A 23,876-nucleotide genomic window follows, 5' to 3' on the forward strand; every position below is an offset into this window, starting at 1 on the left:
CACATATTACAACTACAGTGCCCAAATAATATCACATACAAGGGACAACTACCACCAGACCACATATTACCACCACATGGTGACCAATAATACCACACACAAGGAACAAATACTGCCACACCATGACCAGACCACATATTACCACCACATAGTGACCTATTATACCATATACAAGGAAAAAATACCACCACACTATGACCAGACCACATATTACCACCCCATAGTGACTGAATACTGCAATACTGAGCAGTAATAAAAAAACACACAATCCTAATATCACCATAATTGACATTATATACAGGAGGTCTGTACTTAGTATGCAGTGTCTGTGTACAGGTAATACAGTGATGAATGGTGACATTATATACAGGAGCTCTGTATATAATGTATAGTGTAAACGTAATACAGTCATGACTGGTGACATTGTACATACTTTTGTACATAGTACACAGTGTATAATGTCAGTGTACAGGTAACACACAGACTCACCAGTGACGTCTCTAGGTGAAGTCCTTCATCTTCGCTTTTCATCTTCATTCAGCACAGACCGCCTTCACTTCTTCCAGCCAGGGCTCATCTCTGAAGGAAATAACACAGTTATCTAGAGCACTGCTTGCAGAACACATTACTTATTTTGTTCCCAAATTCTAAACTATACCAGATGAAGAAAAAAGGCTACAGTGTTGCCCTGCACAGTAACTGGACCGCCTCACCCACTTAAAACAGTATCCTCAAAAAAATAAAATAAATACATCACTGCAGTAATAATATCCCTTAATTAGCCCCTATGGTAATAATGTCCCCCATCCTGGCCCCGGTGTGTCTCATTCCTGGCTCCATCCATATGTTCTCCCATCCTGCCCCATCTGTCCCATGCTCTTTCCCCATCTGATCCATGATCCAGCTCCATCTGCCCTATGATTCTGACCCATCTGTCTCCATTGTATCCATCCAACCCCATGATCCTGCACCATGTGTCTCCATCCTGCCTCATGATCCTGTCCCATCTGTCTCCACCCTGCCCCATGATCCTGCCCCATTTGTTTCCAACCTGCCCCATGAACCTGCACCATGCCTCCATCCTGCCCCATATGCTGGCAACATCTGTCTCCATCCTGCACCAAGTCTCCATCCTGTCCCCTATGTCTCCATCCTGCCTTCCATGTCTCCATCCTGTCCCCTGTTTCAATTCTGCCCCATGTCTCCATTCTGCCCCATGTCTCCATTCTACCCCCTGTCTTTCATCCTGCCCCGTGTCTCCCATCCTGCCTCTGTGTCTCCAATCTGCCCCATTGTCTCCATCCTGCCTCTTGTCTCCATTTTGCCCCTTGTCTCCATCCTGACACATCTGTCTCCATCCTGCACCATGCCTCCATCTTGCCCCCTGTGTCTCCATCCTGCCCCCTGTGTCTCCATCCTGCCCCAGTGTCTCCATCCTGCCCCCGTGTCTCCATCCAGCCCCCTTGTCTGTATTCTGCCCCTTGTATCCATTCTGCCCCTGTGTCTCCAATCCTGCCTCTGTGTCTCCATCTTGCCCCCTTGTATGCATTCTGCCCCTTGTCACAATTCTGCCCCTGTGTCTCCAATCCTGCCCCCTGTCTCCATCTTGCCCCCTTGTCTCCATTCTGCCCCTTGTCTCCATTCTGCTCCTTGTCTGCATTCTGCCCCTTGTCTCCATTCTGCCCCTGTGTCTCCAATCCTGCCTCTGTGTCTCCATCTTGCCCCCTTGTCTCCATTCTGCCCCTTGTATCAATTCTGCCCCTTGTCTCCATTTGCCCCGTGTCTCCAATCCTGCCCCCTGTCTCCATCCTGCCCCATATTCCTGCCCTGTCTGTCTCCATCCTGCCCCTTGTCTCCATTCTGCCCCCGTGTCTCCAATCCTGCCCCGTCCCCATCCTGCCCCATATTCCTGCCCCATCTGTCTCCATCCTGCCCCCTGTGTCTCCATCCTGACCTCTGTGTCTCCATCCTGCCCGTGTCCCCATCCTGCCCCCTATGTCTCCATCTTGCCCCATGTCTCCAATTTTGCCCTCTGTCTCTATTTTACTCTTTGTCTCCATTCTGCCCTTCAAATCTCCATCCTGCCCTTGTGTCTCCATTCTGCCCCTTGTCTCCATCCTGCCTCATGTCTCCTTCCTGCCCCGTGTCTCCATTCTGCCCTGTTTCTCCATCCTGCCCTGTGTCTCCTTCCGGCCCCCGTGTCTCCATCCTGACCCTGTGACTCCATCCTGTACCTTGTCTCCATTCTGTCCCTGTGTCTCCGGCCTGCCCCCTTGTCTGCAATCCTGCCCTGTGTCTCCAATCCTGCCCCATGTCTCCATCCTGCCCCCTTGTCTCCATTCTGCCGCTTGTATCCATTCTACTTCTTGATTCCTTTCTGGCCCTGTGTCTCCAATCCCGCCTCATCTCCATCCTGCCACATATTCCTGCCCCATCTGCCTCCAACCTGTCCCCTGTGTCATAATCCTGCCCCTCTGTCTCCATCCTGCCTGTTGTGTCTCCATCCTGCACTGTGTCTCCAATCTTGCCCCTTTGTCTCGAATCCTGCCCCGAGTCTCCATCCTGCCCTTGTGTCCATTCTGCGCCTTGTCTCCATCCTGCCCCTTGTCTCCATCCTGCCCCTTGCCTCCAACCTGCCCCCTTGTCTCCATTTTTCCCCTTGTCTCCATTCTGCCCCGTGTCTCCATTCTGCCCCATGTCTCCATCCTGCCCCTTGTGTCTATCCTGCCCCTTGTCTCCATCCTGCGCCTTGTCTCCATCCTGCCCCTTGTCTCCATCCTGCCCCCTGTATCTCCATCATGCCTCCTGTGTCTCCATCCTGCCCTGGGTCACTAATCTTGCCCCCATGTCTCCAATCCTGCCCCCTTGTCTCCAATCCTGCCCCCGTGTCTCCATCCTGCCCCTGTGTCCAATCTGCTTCTTGCCTCCATCCTGCCCCCTTGTCTCCACTCTGCCCCTTTTCTCCATTCTGCCCCTTGTCTCTATCCTGCCTCTTGCCTCCATCCTGCCCCCTTGTCTCCATTTCTCCCCTTGTCTCCATTCTGCCCCTTGTCTCCATTCTGCCACGTGTCTCCAATCCTGCCTCGTGTCTCCATCCTGCCCCCTTGTCTCCATGCTGCCCTTGTCTCCATTCTGCCTCTTGTCTTCTTTCTGCCCTGTGTCTCCAATCCTGCCTCGTCTCCATCCTGCCCCATATTCCTGCCCCATCTGCCTCCATCCTGCCCCTGTGTCTTCATCCTGCCCCCTGTGTCTCCATCCTGCCTCTTGTGTCTCTATCCTGCCTTGTGTCTCCAATCCTCCCCCTGTGTCTCGAATCCTGCCCTCGTGTCGCCATCCTGCCCCCTTGTCTCCATGCTGCCCTTGTCTCCATTCTGCCTCTTGTCTTCTTTCTGCCCTGTGTCTCCAATCCTGCCTCGTCTCCATCCTGCCCCATATTCCTGCCCCATCTGCCTCCATCCTGCCCCTGTGTCTTCATCCTGCTCCCTGTATCTCCATCCTGCCTCCTGTGTCTCCATCCTGCCCTGTGTCTCTAGTCCTGCCCCCCGTGTCTCCAATCCTACCCCCGTGTCTCCATCCTGCCTCTGTGTCCATTCTGCCCCTTGTCACCATCCTGCCCCCTGTATCTCCATCCTGCCTCCTCTGTCTCCATCCTGTCCTGTGTCTCTAATCCTGCCCCGTGTCTCCAATCCTGTCCCAGTATCTCCAATCCTGCCCCGCGTGTCTCCATCCTGCCCCTGTGTCCATTCTGCCCCTTGTCCCCATCCTTCCCCGTGTCTCCATTCTGTCCCATGTCTCCATCCTGCCCCTTGTGTCTATTCTGCCCCTTGTCTCCATCCTGCCCCCTTGACTCCATCTGGCTCCTTGTCTCCATCCTGCTCCCTATATCTCCATCCTGCCTCCTCTGTCTCCACCCTTCCCTGTGCCTCTAATCCTGCCCCATGTCTCCATTCCTGCCCCCACGTCTCCATCCTGCCCCTGTGTCCATTCTGCCCCTTGTCTCCATCCTGCTGCGTGTCTCCATTCTGCCCCATGTCTCCATCCTGCCCCTTGTGTCTATTCTGCTCCTTGTCTCCATCCTGCTCTGTGTCTCCAATCCTGCCCATGTGTTTTGAATCCTGCTCCGTGTTTCCATCCTGCCCCGTAACTCCATTCTGCCCCATGTCTCCATCCTGCCCCTTGTGTCTTTTCTCCCCCTTGTCTCCATCCTGCCCCCTTGTCTCCATCCTGCCCCTTGTTTCCATCCTGCCCCTTGTATCTCCATCCTGCCCCCTGTATCTCCATCCTGCCTCCTGTGTCTCCATCCTGCCCTGTGTCTCTAATCCTGCCCCATGTCTCAATCCTGCCCCTGTGTCCATTCTGCCCCTTGTCTCCATCCTTCCCCTTGTCTCCATCCTGCCCCTTGTGTCTATCCTGCCCCTTGTCTCCATCCTGCGCCTTGTCTCCATCCTGCCCCTTGTCTCCATCCTGCCCCCTGTATCTCCATCATGCCTCCTGTGTCTCCATCCTGCCCTGTGTCACTAATCTTGCCCCCATGTCTCCAATCCTGCCCCCGTGTCTCCAATCCTGCCCCCGTGTCTCCATCCTGCCCCTGTGTCCAATCTGCTTCTTGCCTCCATCCTGCCCCCTTGTCTCCATTCTGCCCCTTTTCTCCATTCTGCCCCTTGTCTCTATCCTGCCTCTTGCCTCCATCCTGCCCCCTTGTCTCCATTTTTCTCCCCTTGTCTCCATTCTGCCCCTTGTCTCCATTCTGCCACGTGTCTCCAATCCTGCCTCGTGTCTCCATCCTGCCCCCTTGTCTCCATGCTGCCCTTGTCTCCATTCTGCCTCTTGTCTTCTTTCTGCCCTGTGTCTCCAATCCTGCCCCGTCTCCATCCTGCCCCATATTCCTGCCCCATCTGCCTCCATCCTGCCCCCTGTGTCTTCATCCTGCCCCCTGTGTCTCCATCCTGCCTCTTGTGTCTCTATCCTGCCTTGTGTCTCCAATCCTGCCCCTGTGTCTCGAATCCTGCCCTCGTGTCGCCATCCTGCCCCGTGTCTCCATTCTGCCCCATGTATCCATCCTGCCCCTTGTGTCTATTCTGCCCCTTGTCTCCATCCTGCCCCCTTGACTCCATCTGGCTCCTTGTCTCCATCCTGCTCCCTATATCTCCATCCTGCCTCCTCTGTCTCCATCCTTCCCTGTGCCTCTAATCCTGCCCCATGTCTCCAATTCTGCCCCCACGTCTCCATCCTGCCCCTGTGTCCATTCTGCCCCTTGTCTACATCCTGCTGCGTGTCTCCATTCTGCCCCATGTCTCCATCCTGCCCCTTGTGTCTATTCTGCTCCTTGTCTCCATCCTGCTCCGTGTTTCCATCCTGCCCCGTATCTCCATTCTGCCCCATGTCTCCATCCTGCCCCTTGTGTCTTTTCTCCCCCTTGTCTCCATCCTGCCTCCTGTGTCTCCATCCTGCCCTGTGTCTCTAATCCTGCCCCATGTCTCAATCCTGCCCCTGTGTCCATTCTGCCCCTTGTCTCCATCCTTCCCCTTGTCTCCATTCTGCCCCTTGCCTCAATCCTGCCCCCTTGTCTCCATTCTGCCCCGTTTCTCCATCCTGCCCTCTTGTCTCCATTTTTCCCCTTGTCTCCATTTTGCCCCTTGTCTCCATTCCGCTCCTGTGTCTCCATCCTGCCCCATGTGTCGCCAATCCTGCCCTGTGTCTCCAATCCTGCCCCATGTCTCCATCCAGCCCTTTTGTCTCCATTCTGCCCTTTGTCTCCATTCTGCCTCTTGTCTCCTTTCTTCCCCTGTGTCTCCAATCCTGCTCCGTCTCCATACTGCCCCATATTCCTGCCCCATCTGCCTCCATCCTGCCCCCTGTGTCTTCATTCTGTCCCTGTGTCTCCATCTTTCCTCTTGTGTCTCCATCCTGCCCTGTGTCTCCAATCTTGCCCCTGTGTCTCCAATCCTTACCCCACATCTCCAATCCTGCCCCCATGTCTCCATCCTGCCCCTGTGTCCATTCTGCTCCTTGTCTCCATCCTGCCCCGTATCTCCATTCAGCCCCATGTCTTCATCCTGCCCCTTGTCTCCATCCAGCCCCCTTGTCTCCATCCTGCTCCTTGTCTCCATTCTGCCCCTGTGTCTCCATCCTGCCCCGGTGTCTCCAATCCTGCCCCATGTCTCCATCCTGCCCCCTTGTCTCCATCCTGCTCCCTGTATCTCCATCCTGCCTCCTGTGTCTCCATCCTGCCCTGTGTCTCTAGTCCTGCCCCCCGTGTCTCCAATCCTACCCCCGTGTCTCCATCCTGCCCCTGTGTCCATTCTGCCCCTTGTCACCATCCTGCCCCCTGTATCTCCATCCTGCCTCCTCTGTCTCCATCCTGTCCTGTGTCTCTAATCCTGCCCCGTGTCTCCAATCCTGTCCCAGTATCTCCAATCCTGCCCCGCGTGTCTCCATCCTGCCCCTGTGTCCATTCTGCCCCTTGTCCCCATCCTTCCCCGTGTCTCCATTCTGTCCCATGTCTCCATCCTGCCCCTTGTGTCTATTCTGCCCCTTGTCTCCATCCTGCCCCCTTCTCTCCATCCTGATCCTTGTCTCCATCCTGCCCCCTAAATCTCCATCCTGCCTCCTGTGTCTCCATCCTGCCCTGTGTCTCCCATCCTGCCCCTGTGTTTCGAATCCTGCCCCCGTGTCTCCATCCCTCCATCCTGCCCCATATCTCCTTCCTGCCCCTTGTGTCTATTCTGCCCCTTGTCTGAATCCTGCCCCCTTGTCTCCATCCTGCCCCTTATCTCCATCCTGCCCCCTGTATCTCCATCCTGCCCCCTGTATCTTCATCCAGCCTCCTGTGTCTCCATCCTGCCCTTTGTCTCTAATCCTGCCCCCGTGTCTCCAATTTTGCCCCCGTATTTCCAATCCTACCCCCGTGTCTTCATACTGCCCCTGTGTCTATTCTGCCCCTTGTGTCCATTCTGCCCCTTGCCTCCATCCTGCCCCCTTTTCTCCATTTTTCCCCTTGTCTCCATTCTGCCCCTTGTCTCCATCTTGCCCCTTGCCTCCGTCTTGCCCCCTTGTCTCCATTTTCCCCTTGTCTCCATTCTGCCCCTTGTCTCCATTCTGCCATGTGTCTCCATCCTACCCTGGTGTCTCCAATCCTGCCCTGTGTCTCCAATCCTGCCCCATGTCTCCATTCTGCCCCCTTGTCTCCTCTCTGCCCCTTGTCTCCATTCTGCCTATTGTCTCCTTTCTGCCCCGTGTCTCCAATCCTGCCCCATCTCCATCCTACTCCATATTCCTGCCCCATCTGCCTCCATCCTGCCCCCTGTGTCTTCTTCCTGCCCCTGTGTCTCCATCCTGCCTCTTGTGTCTCCATTCTGCCCTGTGTCTTCAATCCTGTCCCTGTGTCTCGAATCCTGCACTCTTGTCTCCATCCTGTCCCGTGTCTCCATTCTGCCCGATGTCTCCATTCTGCCCCTTGTTTCTATTCTGCCCCTTGTCTACATCCTGCCCTCTTGTCTCCATCCTGCCCCTTGTTTCCGTCCTGCCCCCTTTATGTCCATCCTGCCCCCGGTATCTCCATCCTGCCTCCTTTGTCTCCATCATGCCCTGTGTCTCTAATCCTGCCCAGTGTCTCCAATCCTGCCCCGTATCTCCAATCCTACCCCGTGTCTCAATCCTGCCCCTTTGTCCATTCTGCCCCTTGTCTCCATCCTTCCCCTTGTCTCCATTCTGCCCCTTGCCTCAATCCTGCCCCCTTGTCTCCATTCTGCCCCTTGTCTCCATTCTGCCCCTTGTCTCCATTCCGCTCCTGTGTCTCCATCCTGCCCCAGTGTCTCCAATCCTGCCCTGTGTCTCCAATCCTGCCCCATGTCTCCATCCAGCCCTTTTGTCTCCATTCTGCCCCTTGTCTCCATTCTGCCTCTTGTCTCCTTTCTGCCCCTGTGTCTCCAATCCTGCCAAGTCTCCATACTGCCCCATATTCCTGCCCCATCTGCCTCCATCCTGCCCCCTGTGTCTTCATCCTGCCCCTGTGTCTCCATCCTGCCTCTTGTGTCTCCATCCTGCCCTGTGTCTCCAATCCTGCCCCTGTGTCTCCAATCCTGCCCTTGGATACTCCATCCTGCCCCGTGTCTCCATTCTGCCCACATGTCTCCATCTTGCCCCTTGTGTCTATTCTGCCCCTTGTCTCCATCCTACCCCCTTGTCTCCATCCTGACCTTTGTCTCCATCCTGCCCGGTATCTCTAATCCTGACCCTGTGTCTCCAATCCTGCCCCCGCATCTCCAATCCTGCCCCCATGTCTCCATCCTGCCCCTGTGTCCATTCTGCTCCTTGTCTCCATCCTGCCCCGTGTCTCTATTCTGCCCCATGTCTCCATCCTGCCCCTTGTCTCCATCCAGCCCCCTTGTCTCCATCCTGCTCCTTGTCTCCATTCTGCAACTGTGTCTCCATCCTGCCCTGTGTCTCCAATCCTGCCCCTGTGTCTCCAATCCTGCCCCTGTGTCTCCAATCCTGCCCCCATGTCTCCATCCTGCCCCTGTGTCCATTCTGCTCCTTGTCTCCATCCTGCCCCGTGTCTCCATTCTGCCCCATGTCTTCATCCTGCCCCTTGTCTCCATCCAGCCCCCTTGTCTCCATCCTGCTCCTTGTCTCCATTCTGCCCCTGTGTCTCCATCCTGCCCCGGTGTCTCCAATCCTGCCCCATGTCTCCATCCTGCCCCCTTGTCTCCATCCTGCTCCCTGTATCTCCATCCTGCCTCCTGTGTCTCCATCCTGCCCTGTGTCTCTAGTCCTGCCCCCGTGTCTCCAATCCTACCCCCGTGTCTCCATCCTGCCCCTGTGTCCATTCTGCCCCTTGTCTCCATCCTGCCCCCTGTATCTCCATCCTGCCTCCTCTGTCTCCATCATGTCCTGTGTCTCTAATCCTGCCCCGTGTCTCCAATCCTGTCCCAGTATCTCCAATCCTGCCCCGCGCGTCTCCATCCTGCCCCTATGTCCATTCTGCCCCTTGTCTCCATCCTGCCCCTTGTCTCCATTCTGTCCCATGTCTCCATCCTGCCCCTTTTGTCTATTCTGCCCCTTGTCTCCATCCTGCCCCCTACTCTCCATCCTGATCCTTGTCTCCATCCTGCCCCCTAAATCTCCATCTTGCCTCCTGTGTCTCCATCCTGCCCTGTGTCTCCCATCCTGCCCCTGTGTTTCGAATCCTGCCCCCGTGTCTCCATCACTCCATCCTGCCCCGTATCTCCATTCTGCCCCATGTCTCCTTCCTGCCCCTTGTGTCTATTCTGCCCCTTGTCTCCATCCTGCCCCCTTGTCTCAATCCTGCCCCTTGTCTCCATCCAGCCCCCTTGTCTCCATCCTGCTCCTTGTCTCCATTCTGCAACTGTGTCTCCATCCTGCCGTGTGTCTCCAATCCTGCCCCTGTGTCTCCAATCCTGCCCCCATGTCTCCATCCTGTCCCTGTGTCCATTCTGCTCCTTGTCTCCATCCTGCCCCGTGTCTCCATTCTGCCCCATGTCTTCATCCTGCCCCTTGTCTCCATCCAGCCCCCTTGTCTCCATCCTGCTCCTTGTCTCCATTCTGCCCCTGTGTCTCCATCCTGCCCCGGTGTCTCCAATCCTGCCCCATGTCTCCATCCTGCCCCCTTGTCTCCATCCTGCTCCCTGTATCTCCATCCTGCCTCCTGTGTCTCCATCCTGCCCTGTGTCTCTAGTCCTGCCCCCGTGTCTCCAATCCTACCCCGTGTCTCCATCCTGCCCCTGTGTCCATTCTGCCCCTTGTCTCCATCCTGCCCCCTGTATCTCCATCCTGCCTCCTCTGTCTCCATCCTGTCCTGTGTCTCTAATCTTGCCCCGTGTCTCCAATCATGTCCCAGTATCTCCAATCCTGCCCCGCGCGTCTCCATCCTGCCCCTATGTCCATTCTGCCCCTTGTCTCCATCCTGCCCCTTGTCTCCATTCTGTCCCATGTCTCCATCCTGCCCCTTTTGTCTATTCTGCCCCTTGTCTCCATCCTGCCCCCTACTCTCCATCCTGATCCTTGTCTCCATCCTGCCCCCTAAATCTCCATCTTGCCTCCTGTGTCTCCATCCTGCCCTGTGTCTCCCATCCTGCCCCTGTGTTTCGAATCCTGCCCCCGTGTCTCCATCACTCCATCCTGCCCCGTATCTCCATTCTGCCCCATGTCTCCTTCCTGCCCCTTGTGTCTATTCTGCCCCTTGTCTCCATCCTGCCCCCTTGTCTCAATCCTGCCCCTTGTCTCCATCCTGCCCCCTGTATCTCCATCCTGCCCCCTGTATCTTCATCCAGCCTCCTGTGTCTCCATCCTGCCCTTTGTCTCTAATCCTGCCCCTGTGTTTCCAATTTTGCCCCCGTACTTCCAATCCTACCCCCGTGTCTTCATACTGCCCCTGTGTCTATTCTCCTCCTTGTGTCCATTCTGCCCCTTGAGTCCATTCTGCCCCTTGCCTCCATCCTGCCCCCTTTTCTCCATTTTTCCCCTTGTCTCCATTCTGCCCCTTGTCTCCATCTTGCCCCTTGCCTCCGTCCTGCCACCTTGTCTCCATTTTTCCCCTTGTCTCCATTCTGCCCCTTGTCTCCATTCTGCCCTGTGTCTCCATCCTACCCCGGTGTCTCCAATCCTGCCCTGTGTCTCCAATCCTGCCCCATGTCTCCATTCTGCCCCCTTGTCTCCTTTCTGCCCCTTGTCTCCATTCCGCCTATTGTCTCCTTTCTGCCCCTGTGTCTCCAATCCTGCCCCGTCTCCATCCTACCCCATATTCCTGCCCCATCTGCCTCCATCCTGCCCCCTGTGTCTTCATCCTGTCCCCTGTGTCTCCATCCTGCCCCTGTGTCTCGAATCCTGCCCTCTTGTCTCCATCCTGTCCTGTGTCTCCATTCTGCCCTGTGTCTCCATCCTGCCCCTTGTTTCTATTCTGCCCCTTGTCTACATCCTGCCCCCTTGTCTCCATCCTGCCCCTTGTTTCCGTCCTGCCCCCTGTATCTCCATCCTGCCTCCGGTATCTCCATCCTGCCTCCTGTTTCTCCATCATGCCCTGTGTTTCTAATCCTGCCCCATGTCTCCAATCCTGCCCCGTATCTCCAATCCTACCCCGTGTCTCAGTCCTGCCCCTTTGTCCATTCTGCCCCTTGTTTCCATCCTTCCCCTTGTCTCCATTCTGCCCCTTGCCTCAATCCTGCCCCCTTGTCTCCATTCTGCCCCTTGTCTCCATTCTGCCCCCTGTCTCCATCCTGCCCCTTGCCTCCATCCTGCCCTCTTGTCTCCATTTTCCCCTTGTCTCCATTCTGCCCCTTTTCTCCAATCCTGCCCTGTGTCTCCAATCCTGCCCCATGTCTCCATCCAGCTCTTTTGTCTCCATTCTGCCCCCTTGTCTCCTTTCTGCCCCTTGTCTCCATTCTGCCTCTTGTCTCCTTTCTGCCCCTGTGTCTCCCATCCTGCCCCGTCTCCATACTGCCCCATATTCCTGCCCCATCTGCCTCCATCCTGCCCCCTGTGTCTTCATCCTGCCCCTGTGTCTCCTTCCTGCCTCTTGTGTCTCCATCCTGCCCTGTGTCTCCAATCCTGCCCCTGTGTCTCCAATCCTGCCCTGGGAAACTCCATCCTGCCCCGTGTCTCCATTCTGCCCACATGTCTCCATCTTGCCCCTTGTGTCTATTCTGCCCCTTGTCTCCATCCTACCCCCTTGTCTCCATCCTGACCTTTGTCTCAATCCTGCCCCTGTATCTCCATCCTACCTCCTCTGTCTCCAACCTGCCCTGTTTCTCTAATCCTGACCCTGTGTCTCCAATCCTGCCCCCGCATCTCCAATCCTGCCCCCATGTCCCCATCCCGCCCCTGTGTCCATTCTGCTCCTTGTCTCCATCCTGCCCCGTGTCTCCATTCTGCCCCATGTCTTCATCCTGCCCCTTGTCTCCATCCAGCCCCCTTGTCTCCATCCTGCTCATTGTCTCCATTCTGCCCCTGTGTCTCCATCCTGCCCCGGTGTCTCCAATCCTGCCCCATGTCTCCATCCTGCCCCCTTGCCTCCATCCTGCTCCCTGTATGTCCATCCTGCCTCCTGTGTCTCCATCCTGCCCTGTGTCTCTAGTCCTGCCCCCGTGTCTCCAATCCTATCCCCGTGTCTCCATCCTGCCCCTGTGTCCATTCTGCCCCTTGTCTCCATCCTGCCCCCTGTATCTCCATCCTGCCTCCTCTGTCTCCATCCTGTCCTGTGTCTCTAATCCTGCCCCGTGTCTCCAATCCTTTCCCAGTATCTCCAATCCTGCCCCGCGCGTCTCCATCCTGCCCATGTGTCCATTCTGCCCTTTGTCTCCATCCTGCCCCTTTTGTCTATTCTGCCCCTTGTCTCCATCCTGCCCCCTTCTCTCCATCCTGATCCTTGTCTCCATCCTGCCCCCTAAATCTCCATCTTGCCTCCTGTGTCTCCATCCTGCCCTGTGTCTCCCATCCTGCCCCTGTGTTTCGAATCCTGCCCCCATGTCTCCATCCCTCCATCCTGCCCCGTATCTCCATTCTGCCCCATGTCTCCTTCCTGCCCCTTGTGTCTATTCTGCCCCTTGTCTCCATCCTGCCCCCTTGTCTCCATCCTGCCCCCTGTATCTCCATCCTGCCCCCTGTACCTTCATCCAGCCTCTTGTGTCTCCATCCTGCCCTTTGTCTCTAATCCTGCCCCCGTGTCTCCAATTTTGCCCCTGTATTTCCAATCCTACCCCCGTGTCTTCATACTGCCCCTGTGTCTATTCTGCCCCTTGTGTCCATTCTGCCCCTTGCCTCCATCCTGCCCCCTTGTCTCCATTTTTCCCTTTGTCTCCATTCTGCCCCTTGTCTTCATCTTGCCCCTATCCTCCGTCCTGCCCCCTTGTCTCCATTTTTCCCCTTGTCTCCATTCTGCCCCTTGTCTCCATTCTGCCCTGTGTCTCCATCCTACCCCGGTGTTTCCAATCCTGCCCTGTGTCTCCAATCCTGCCCCATGTCTCCATTCTGCCCCCTTGTCTCCTTTCTGCCCCTTGTCTCCATTCTGCCTATTGTCTCCTTTCTGCCCCTGTGTCTCCAATCCTGCCCCGTCTCCATCCTACCCCATATTCCTGCCCCATCTGCCTCCATCCTGCCCCCTGTGTCTTCATCCTGTCCCCTGTGTCTCCATCCTGCCTCTTGTGTCTCCATTCTGCCCTGTGTCTCCAATCCTGCCTGTGTCTCGAATCCTGCCCTCTTGTCTCCATCCTGTCCCGTGTCTCCATTCTGCCCCATGTCTCCATCCTGCCCCTTGATTCTATTCTGCCCCTTGTCTACATCCTGCCCCCTTGTCTCCATCCTGCCCCTTGTTTCCATCCTGCCCCCTGTATCTCCATCCCGCCTCCGGTATCTCCATCCTGCCTCCTGTGTCTCCATCATGCCCTGTGTCTCTAATCCTGCCCCGTGTCTCCAATCCTGCCCCGTATCTCCAATCCTACCCCGTGTCTCAGTCCTGCCCCTTTGTCCATTCTGCCCCTTGTCTCCATCCTTCCCCTTGTCTCCATTCTGCCCCTTGCCTCAATCCTGCCCCCTTGTCTCCATTCTACCCCTTGTCTCCATTCTGCCCCCTGTCTCCATCCTGCCCCTTGCCTCCATCCTGCCCTCTTGTCTCCATTTTCCCCTTGTCTCCATTCTGCCCCTTGTCTCCATTCCGCTCCTGTGTCTCCATCCTGCCCCGGTGTCGCCAATCCTGCCCTCTGTCTCCAATCCTGCCCCATGTCTCCATCCAGCCCTTTTGTCTCCATTCTGCCCCTTGTCTCCATTCTGCCTCTTGTCTCCTTTCTGCCCCTGTGTCTCCAATCCTGCCCCGTCTCCATACTGCCCCATTTTCCTGCCCCATCTGCCTCCATCCTGCCCCCTGTGTCTTCATCCTGCCCCTGTGTATCCATCCTGCCTCTTGTGTCTCCATCCTGCCCTGTGTCTCCAATCCTGCCCCTGTGTCTCCAATCCTGCCCTTGGATACTCCATCCTGCCCCGTGTCTCCATTCTGCCCACATGTCTCCATCTTGCCCCTTGTGTCTATTCTGCCCCTTGTCTCCATCCTACCCCCTTGTCTCCATCCTGACCTTTGTCTCAATCCTGCCCCTGTATCTCCATCCTACCTCCTCTTTCTCCATCCTGCCCTGTGTTTGTAATCCTGACCTTGTGTCTCCAGTCCTGCCCCCGCATCTCCAATCCTGCCTCCATGTCTCCATCCTGCCCCTGTGTCCATTCTGCTCCTTGTCTCCATCCTGCCCCGTGTCTCCATTCTGCCGCATGTCTCCATCCTGCCCCTTGTCTCCATCCAGCCCCCTTGTCTCCATCCTGCTCCTTGTCTCCATTCTGCCCCTGTTTCTCCATCCTGCCCCGGTGTCTCTAATCCTGCCCCATGTCTCCATCCTGCCCCCTTGTCTCCAATCCTGCTCCCTGTGTCTCCATCCTGCCCTGTGTCTCTAGTCCTGCCCCCGTGTCTCCATCCTGCCCCTGTGTCCATTCTGCCCCTTGTCTCCATCCTGCCCCCTGTATCTCCATCCTGCCTCCTGTCTCCATCCTGTCCTGTGTCTCTAATCCTGCCCCCGTGTCTCCAATCCTGTCCCAGTATCTCCAATCCTGCCCCGCGCGTCTCCATCCTGCCCCTGTGTCCATTCTGCCCCTTGTCTCCATCCTGCCCCGTGTCTCCATTCTGTCCCATGTCTCCATCCTGCCCCTTGTGTCTATTCTGCCCCTTGTCTCCATCCTGCCCCCTTGTCTCCATCCTGCCCCTTGTCTCCATCCTGCCCCCTGCATCTCCATCCTGCCCCATGTATATTCATCCTGCCTCCTGTGTCTCCATCCTGCCCTTTGTCTCTAATCCTGCCCCCGTGTCTCCAATTTTGCCCCCGTATTTCCAATCCTTCCCCCGTGTCTTCATACTGTCCCTGTGTCCATTCTACCCCTTGTGTCCATTCTGCCCCTTGCCTCCATCCTGCCCCCTTGTCTCCATTTTTCCCCTTTTCTCCATTCTGCCCCTTGTTTCCATCTTGCCCCTTGCATCCATCCTGCCCTCTTGTCTCCATTTTTCCCCTTGTCTCCATTCTGCCCCTTGTCTCCATTCTGCCCTGTGTCTCCATCCTACCCCGCTGTCTCCAATCCTGCCCTGTGTCTCCAATTCTGCCCCATGTCTCCATTCTGCCCCCTTGTCTCCTTTCTGCCCCTTGTCTCCATTCTGCCTATTGTCTCCTTGCTGTCCCCTGTGTCTCCAATCCTGCCCCGTCTCCATCCTACCCCATATTCCTGCCCCATCTGCCTCCATCCTGCCCCGTGTCTTCATCCTGTCCCCTGTGTCTCCATCCTGCCTCTTGTGTCTCCATTCTGCCCTGTGTCTCCAATCCTGCCCCTGTGTCTCGAATCCTGCATTCTTGTCTCCATCCTGTCCCGTGTCTCCATTCTGCCCCATGTCTCCATCCTGCCCCTTGTGTCTATTCTGCCCCTTGTCTACATCCTGCCCCCTTGTCTCCATCCTGCCCCTTGTCTCCATCCTGCCCAATGTATCTTCATCCTGCCTCCTTTGTCTCCATCCTGCCCTGTGTCTCTAATGCCACCCTGTGTCTCCAATCCTGCCCCCGTATTTCCAATCCTGACCCAGAGTCTCCATCCTGCCCTTGTGTCCATTCTGCCCTTTGTCTCCATCCTACCCCGTGTCTCCATTCTGCACCCATGTCTCCATCCTGCCCCTTGTGTCTAGTCTGCCCCTTGTCTCCATCCTGCCCCCTGTATCTCCATCCTGCCTCCTGTGTCTCCATCCTGCCCTGTATCTCTAATCCTGCCCCTTTGTTTTGAATCCTGCCCTGTGTCTCCATCCTGCCCCGTATCTCCATTCTGCCCCATGTCTCCATCCTGCTTCTTGTCTCCATCCTGCCCCTTGTCTCCATCCTGCCCCCTTATCTCCATCCTGCCCCTTGTCTCCATCCTGCCCCCTGTATCTCCATCCTGCCTCCTATGTTTCCATCTTGCCCTGTGTCTCTAATCCTGCCCCCGTGTCTCCAATCCTGCCCCCGTATCTCCAATCCTACCTCAGTGTCTCCATCCTGCCCCTGTGTCCATCCTGCCTCCTGTGTCCATCCTGCCTCCTGTGTCCATCCTGACCTTTGTCTCCATTCTGCCCCTTGTCTCCATTCTGCCCCTTGTCTCCATCCTGCCCCGTGTCTCTAATTCTGCCCCATGTCTCCTGTTATGATACGGTGGTCTAGGAGCAACATGGAACGAGCTCTGAAGGACGTGGTAACTGTACTGACCGCAATCCCTAAGCTCAACACAACACTAGAAGTAGCCGTGGAATGCTCCTAACTCTCCCTAGGCATCTCGTCACAGCCTAAGGGTACCGTCACACTATACGATTTACCAACGATCACGACCAGCGATACGACCTGGCCGTGATCATTGGTAAGTCGTAGTGTGGTCGCTGGAGAGCTGTCACACAGACAGCTCTCCAGCGACCAACGATGCCGAGGTCCCCGGGTAACCAGGGTAAACATTGGGTTACTAAGCGCAGGACCGCGCTTAGTAACCCGATGTTTACCCTGGTTACCAGCGTAAAAAAAACAAACAGTACATACTTACATTCAGGTGTCTGTCCCTTGCCGTCTGCTTCCCGCACTCACTGACTGCCGGCCGTAAAGTGAAAGCACAGCACAGCGGTGACGTCACCGCTGTGCTCTGCTTTCACTTTACGGCCGGCAGTCAGTGAGTGCGTGAAGCAGACGGCAAGGGACCTGTCGGACACCGGAATGTAAGTATGTACTGGTTTTTTTTTTTACATTTACGCTGGTAACCAGGGTAAACATCGGGTTACAAAGCGCGGCCCTGCGCTTAGTAACCCGATGTTTACCCTGGTTACAAGCGAACACATCGCTAGATCGGTGTCACACACACCGATCTAGCGATGACAGCGGGAGATCCAGCGACGAAAGAATATTCCAAACGATCTGCTTCGACGTACGATTCTCAGCAGGATCCCTGATCGCTGCTGCGTGTCAGACACAGCGATATCGTAACGATATCGCTGGAACGTCACGAATCGTACCGTCGTAGCGACAAAAGTGCCACTGTGTGACGGTACCCTAAGAGCTAACTACCCCTAAAGAAAGAAGCAGGAAAACTATCTTGCCTCAGAGAAAATCCCCAAAGGATAGCCCCCCACAAATAATGACTGTGAGTGGAGAGGGAAAAGACATACACAGAATGAAACCAGGATGAGCACAGGAGGCCAGTCTAGCTAAATAGATAGGACAGGATGGAATACTGTGCGGTCAGTATAAAACACTACAAAAATCCACGCAGAGTTTACAAAAAAAACTCGACACCTGACTAAAGGTGTGGAGGGCAAATCTGCCTCCCAGAGCTTCCAGCAAGACAGAATAAATACACACTGATAAGCTGGACAAACATAGAAAGCACAGAATGGATAAGTCCACAATCTATGGACAGAAAAGAGCAAGCAAAAACTTAACTTAAGGTACCTTCACACATAACGATATTGTTAACGATATCGTTGCTTTTTGTGACGTAGCAACGATATCGTTAATAAAATCGCTATGTGTGACAGCGACCAACGATCAGGCCCCTGCTGGGAGATCGTTGGTCGCTGAACAAAGTCCAGAACTTTATTTCGTCGCTGGATCTCCCGTGGACATCGCTGGATCGGCGTGTGTGACACCGATCCAGCGATGTCTTCACTGGTAACCAGGGTAAACATCGGGTAACTAAGCGCAGGGCCGCGCTTAGTAACCCGATGTTTACCCTGGTTACCATGCTAAAAGTAAAAAAAAACAAACACTAGATACTTACCTACCGCTGTCTGTCCTCCAGCGCTGCGCTCTGCACTCCTCCTGTACTGTCTGTGAGCCGGAAAGCAGAGCGGTGACGTCACCGCTCTGCTTTCCGGCTCCCAGACAGTACAGGAGGAGAGCAGAGAAGCAGAGCGCAGCGCTGGAGGACAGACAGCGGTAGGTAAGTATGTAGTGTTTGTTTTTTTTTACTTTTAGCATGGTAACCAGGGTAAACATCGGGTTACTAAGCGCGGCCCTGCGCTTAGTTACCCGATGTTTACCCTGGTTACCGGCATCGTTGGTCGCTGGAGAGCGGTCTGTGTGACAGCTCTCCAGCGACCAAACAGCGACGCTGCAGCGATCCGGATCGTTGTCGGTATCGCTGCAGCGTCGCTAAATGTGAAGGGGCCTTTAGCTGAACTGGTCAGGATAACAGGGAACTCCAAAGAGATGTGAATCCAACCAGGAACCATTTACAAGTGGCACTGGCTGAAGACAGAGCCAGACCTAAGTAGCCGAGCAGAAGAGAAGATAAGTGGAGGCAGCTGAAGACAGCTAACTCCAAGGAGCAGCCATACCACTAGAAACCACAAGAGGGAGCCCAAGAGCAGAACTCACAAAAGTGCCACTTACAACCACCGGAGGGAGACCAAGAGCGGAATTCACAACAGTACCCCCCCCCTTGAGGAGGGGTCACCGAACCCTCACCAGAGCCCCCAGGCCGATCAGGACGACCCAAGTGAAAAGCACGAACCAAATCGGTGGCATGGACATCGGATGCAACAACCCAAGAATTATCCTCCTGGCCATAACCCTTCCACTTGACAAGATACTGAAGCCTCCGCCTCGAAAAACGAGAATCCAAAATCTTCTCAACCTCCTATTCCAACTCTCCCTCAACCAACACCGGGGCAGGAGGGTCAACCGAGGGAACAACGGGCACCACATATCTCCACAACAAAGATCTATGGAAAACATTATGAATGGCAAAAGAGGCAGGAAGAGCCAAACGAAAAGACACCGGATTAATAATTTCAGAAATTTTAAAAGGACCAATAAACCGAGGCCTAAACTTAGGAGAAGAAACCTTCATAGGAACATGACGAGAAGACAACCAAACCAAATCCCCCACACGAAGCCGGGGACCAACACACCGACGGCGGTTAGCAAAACGTTGAGCCCTTTCCTGAGATAACGTCAAATTGTCCACCACATGAGTCCAATTCTGCTGCATCCTGTCCACCACAGAATTAACACCAGGACAATCAGAAGGCTCAACCTGCCCAGAAGAAAAACGAGGATGAAAACCAAAATTACAAAAGAAAGGTGAAATCAAAGTAGCCGAACTAGCCCGATTATTAAGGGCAAACTCGGCCAACGGCAAGAAAGACACCCAATCATCCTGATCAGCAGACACAAAGCATCTCAAATAGGTCTCCAAGGTCTGATTAGTTCGCTCAGTTTGGCGATTAGTCTGAGGATGAAACGCCGAAGAAAAAGACAAATCAATGCCCATCCTAGCACAAAAGGCCCACCAAAATCTAGAGACAAACTGAGAACCTCTGCCAGACACAATATTCTCCGGAATGTCATGCAAACGAACCACATGCTGAAAAAATAATGGAACCAGATCTGAGAAGGAAGGCAACTTAGGCAAAGGTACCAGATGGACCATTTTAGAGAACTGGTCACAAACAATCCAGATAACAGACATCTTCTGGGAAACAGGAAGATCCGAAATAAAATCCATGGAAATATGCGTCCAGGGCCTCTCAGGGACCGGCAAAGGCAAAAGCAACCCACTAGCGCAGGAACAGCAAGGCTTGGCCCGGGCGCAAGTCCCACAGGACTGCAAAAAAGCACGCACATCGCGCGACAAAGAAGGCCACAAGAAGGACGTAGCAACCAAATCTCTGGTACCAGCCAACACTGAACAATGAACCTCAGAAATTACCTTACTTGTCCATCTATCAGGAACAAACAGCTTCCCCACTGGACAGCGGTCAGGCCTATCAGCCTGAAATTCCTGAAGCACCCGCCGCAAATCAGGGGAGATAGCAGAAAGAATCACCCCCTCCTTAAGAATGCCAACCGGCTCAAGGACTCCAGGAGAATCAGGCGAAAATCTCCTAGAGAGGGCATCAGCATTAACATTCTTAGATCCCGGAAGATACGAGACCACAAAATCAAAACGGGAGAAAAACAGGGACCATCGAGCCTGTCTAGGATTCAGCCGCTTGGCCGACTCGAGGTAAATCAGATTCTTATGATTGGTCAGGACCACAACACGGTGTTTAGCTCCCTCAAGCCAATGTCGCCACTCCTCAAACGCCCACTTCATAGCCAACAACTCCCGATTGCCGACATCATAATAGCGTTCCGCAGGCGAAAACTTTCTGGAAAAAAAGCACACGGTTTCATCACAGAACCATCAGACTCCCTCTGAGACAAAACGGCCCCTGCCCCAATCTCAGAAGCGTCGACCTCCACCTGAAAAGGAAGAGAAACATCCAGTTGATGCAACACAGGGGCAGAAGTAAATCGGCGTTTAAGCTCCTGAAAGGCCTCAACAGCCTCAGAGGACCAATTAGTCACATCAGCGCCTTTCTTCGTCAAATCAGTAAGGGGTTTAACCACACTGGATAAATTGGCAATGAAACGGCGATAGAAATTAGCAAAGCCCAAAAATTTTTGAAGACCCTTCACAGATGTGGGTTGGATCCAGTCATGAATAGCTTGGACCTTAACAGGATCCATTTCTATAGACGAAGGAGAAAAAATAAAACCCCAAAAAGAGACCTTCTGAACTCCGAATAGGCACTTAGACCCCTTCACAAATAAAGCATTATCACGAAGGATCTGGAACACCATCCTGACCTGCTTCACATGAGACTCCCAATCATCGGAAAAAATCAAAATATCATCCAAATATACGACCATGAATTTATCAAGATAATTGCGGAAAATATCATGCATGAAAGACTGGAACACAGATGGAGCATTAGAGAGCCCAAATGGCATCACAAGGTATTCAAAATGGCCTTCGGGCGTATTAAATGCAGTTTTCCATTCGTCATCCTGTTTAATACGAACAAGATTATATGCCCCTCGGAGGTCAATCTTAGTAAACCAACTAGCCCCCTTAATCTGAGCAAACAAATCAGTAAGCAAAGGCAAGGGGTATTGGAATTTGACCGTGATCTTATTAAGAAGATGATAATCAATACAGGGTCTCAAGGAGCTATCCTTCTTAGCAACAAAAAAGAAACCCGCTCCCAATGGTGACGAAGAGGGCCGAATATGCCCTTTCTCCAAAGATTCCCTAACATAGCTCGGCATGGCAGCATGCTCTGGCACAGACAGATTGAAAAGTCGGCCCTTAGGGAACTTACAACCAGGAATCAAGTTAATAGCACAATCACAGTCCCTATGTGGAGGAAGGGAACTGGACTTGGGCTCATCAAATACATCCTGGAAATCCGACAAAAACTCAGGGACCTCAGAAGAGGGGGAAGAGGAAATTGACATCAAAGGAACGTCACTATGTACTCCTCGACAACCCCAACTAGTCACCAACATAGTTTTCCAATCCAGCACCGGATTATGTTCCTGTAACCATGGAAATCCCAGTACAACAACATCATGCAGGTTGTGCAACACCAGAAAACGACAATCTTCCTGATGTGCAGGAACCATGTACATAGTCATCTGTGTCCAGTACTGAGGTTTATCCTTGGCCAAGGGTGTAGCATCAATGCCCCTCAAATGAATAGGGCTCTGCAAAGGCTGCAAGGAAAAACCACAGCGCCTGGCGAATTCTAAGTCCATTAAGTTCAGGGCAGCGCCTGAATCCACAAATGCCATGACAGAAAAGGACGACAATGAGCAAATCAGGGTCACAGATAAGAGAAATTTAGGCTGTATAGTACTAATGGTAACAGACCTAGCGACTCTCTTAGTACGCTTAGGGCAATCAGAGATAACATGAGCCGAATCACCACAGTAAAAACACAGGCTATTCTGACGTCTGAATTCCTGCCATTCTATTCTAGTCAAAATCCTATCACATTGCATAAGTTCAGGACTTTGCTCAGAGGATACTGCCATATGGTGCACAGCTTTGCGCTCGCGCAGATGCCGATCAATCTGAATGGCTAGAGACATAGATTTGCTCAAACCGGCAGGCGTAGGAAAGCCCATTATAACATCTTTAAGGGTTTCAGAAAGACCTTTTCTGAAAATAGCAGCCAGAGCCTCTTCATTCCATTTAGTGAGCACAGACCATTTTCTAAATTTCTGGCAGTATAACTCTGTCGCTTCCTGACCTTGACACAAGGCCAACAGGGTTTTTTCTGCATGATCCACAGAATTAGGTTCGTCATACAATAATCCGAGCGCTTGAAAAAAAAATAAATCTACATTCAATAATGCCGGATCCCCTGTTTCAAGAGAAAAAAGCCCAGTCTTGAGGGTCACCACGCAGCAAGGATATGATGATTTTTACTTGCTGAATGGGATCACCAGAAGAACGGGGTTTCAAAGCAAAAAACAATTTGCAGTTATTTTTAAAGTTCAAAAACTTGGATCTGTCCCCAAAAAACAAATCAGGAGTAGGATTTCTGGGCTCTAAAGCCGGAGTCTGGACAACATAGTCCTGGATACTCTGTATTCTTGCAGCAAGTTGATCCACACGAGAAAACAAACTCTGAACATCCATGCCAAAGCATATATCCTGAACCACCCACATATCAAGAGGAAAAAAAAAAAGACAAACCAAAGCACAGAAAAAAAAATGGTTCAGAACTTTCTTTTCCTTCTTTTGAGATGCATTTAATTCATTTTTGGCCACTTGTACTGTTATGATACGGTGGTCTAGGAGCAACATGGAACAAGCTCTGAAGGACGTGGTAACTGTACTGACCGCAGTCCTTAAGCTCAACACAACACTAGAAGTAGCCGTGGAATGCTCCTAACTCTCCCTGGGCATCTCGTCACAGCCTAAGAGCTAACTACCCCTAAAGAAAGAAGCAGGAAAACTATCTTGCCTCAGAGAAAATCCCCAAAGGATAGATTAGCCCCCCACAAATAATGACTGTAAGTGGAGAGGGAAAAGACATACACAGAATGAAACCAGGATGAGCACAGGAGGCCAGTCTAGCTAAATAGATAGGACAGGATGGAATATTGTGCGGTCAGTATAAAACACTACAAAAATCCACGCAGAGTTTACAAAAAACTCCACACCTGACTAAAGGTGTGGAGGGCAAATCTGCCTCCCAGAGCTTCCAGCAAGACAGAATAAATACACACTGGTAAGCTGGACAAACATAGAAAGCACAGAATGGATAAGTCCACAATCTATGGACAGAAAAGAGCAAGCAAAAACTTAGCTTAGCTGAACTGGTCAGGATAACAGGGAACTCCAAAGAGATGTGAATCCAACCAGGAACCATTTACAAGTGGCACTGGCTGAAGACAGAGCCAGACCTAAATAGCCGAGCAGAAGAGAAGATAAGTGGAGGCAGCTGAAGACAGCTAACTCCAAGGAGCAGCCATACCACTAGAAATCACAAGAGGGAGCCCAAGAGCAGAACTCACAAAAGTGCCACTTACAACCACCGGAGGGAGCCCAAGAGCGGAATTCACAACAGTCTCCATCCTGCCCCCTTGTCTCCATTCTGCCCCTTTTCTCCATTCTGCCTCTTGTCTCCTTTCTGCCCCTGTGTCTCCAATCCTGCCCGTTTCCATCCTACCCCATATTCCTGCCCCATCTGCCTCCATCCTGCCCCCTTTGTCTCCATCCTGCCTTTTGTGTCACAATCCTGCCTTGTGTCTCCAATCCTGCCCCCGTGTCTCGAATCCTGCCCCCGTGTCTCCATCCTGCCCCTGTGTCCATTCTGCCCCTTGTCTCCATCCTGCCCCCTTGTCTCCATTTTTCCCTTTGTCTCCATTCTTCCCCTTGTCTTCAATCCTGCCCCCTATCTCCATCCTACCCCCTGTCTCCATTCTGCCCCTTGTCTCCATTCTGCTCCTTGTCTGCATTCTGCCCCTTGTCTCCATTCTGCCCCTGTGTCT

The sequence above is a fragment of the Ranitomeya imitator genome, chromosome 6, assembly GCF_032444005.1.
Source record: "Ranitomeya imitator isolate aRanImi1 chromosome 6, aRanImi1.pri, whole genome shotgun sequence".
NCBI classification, from domain to species: domain Eukaryota; kingdom Metazoa; phylum Chordata; class Amphibia; order Anura; family Dendrobatidae; genus Ranitomeya; species Ranitomeya imitator.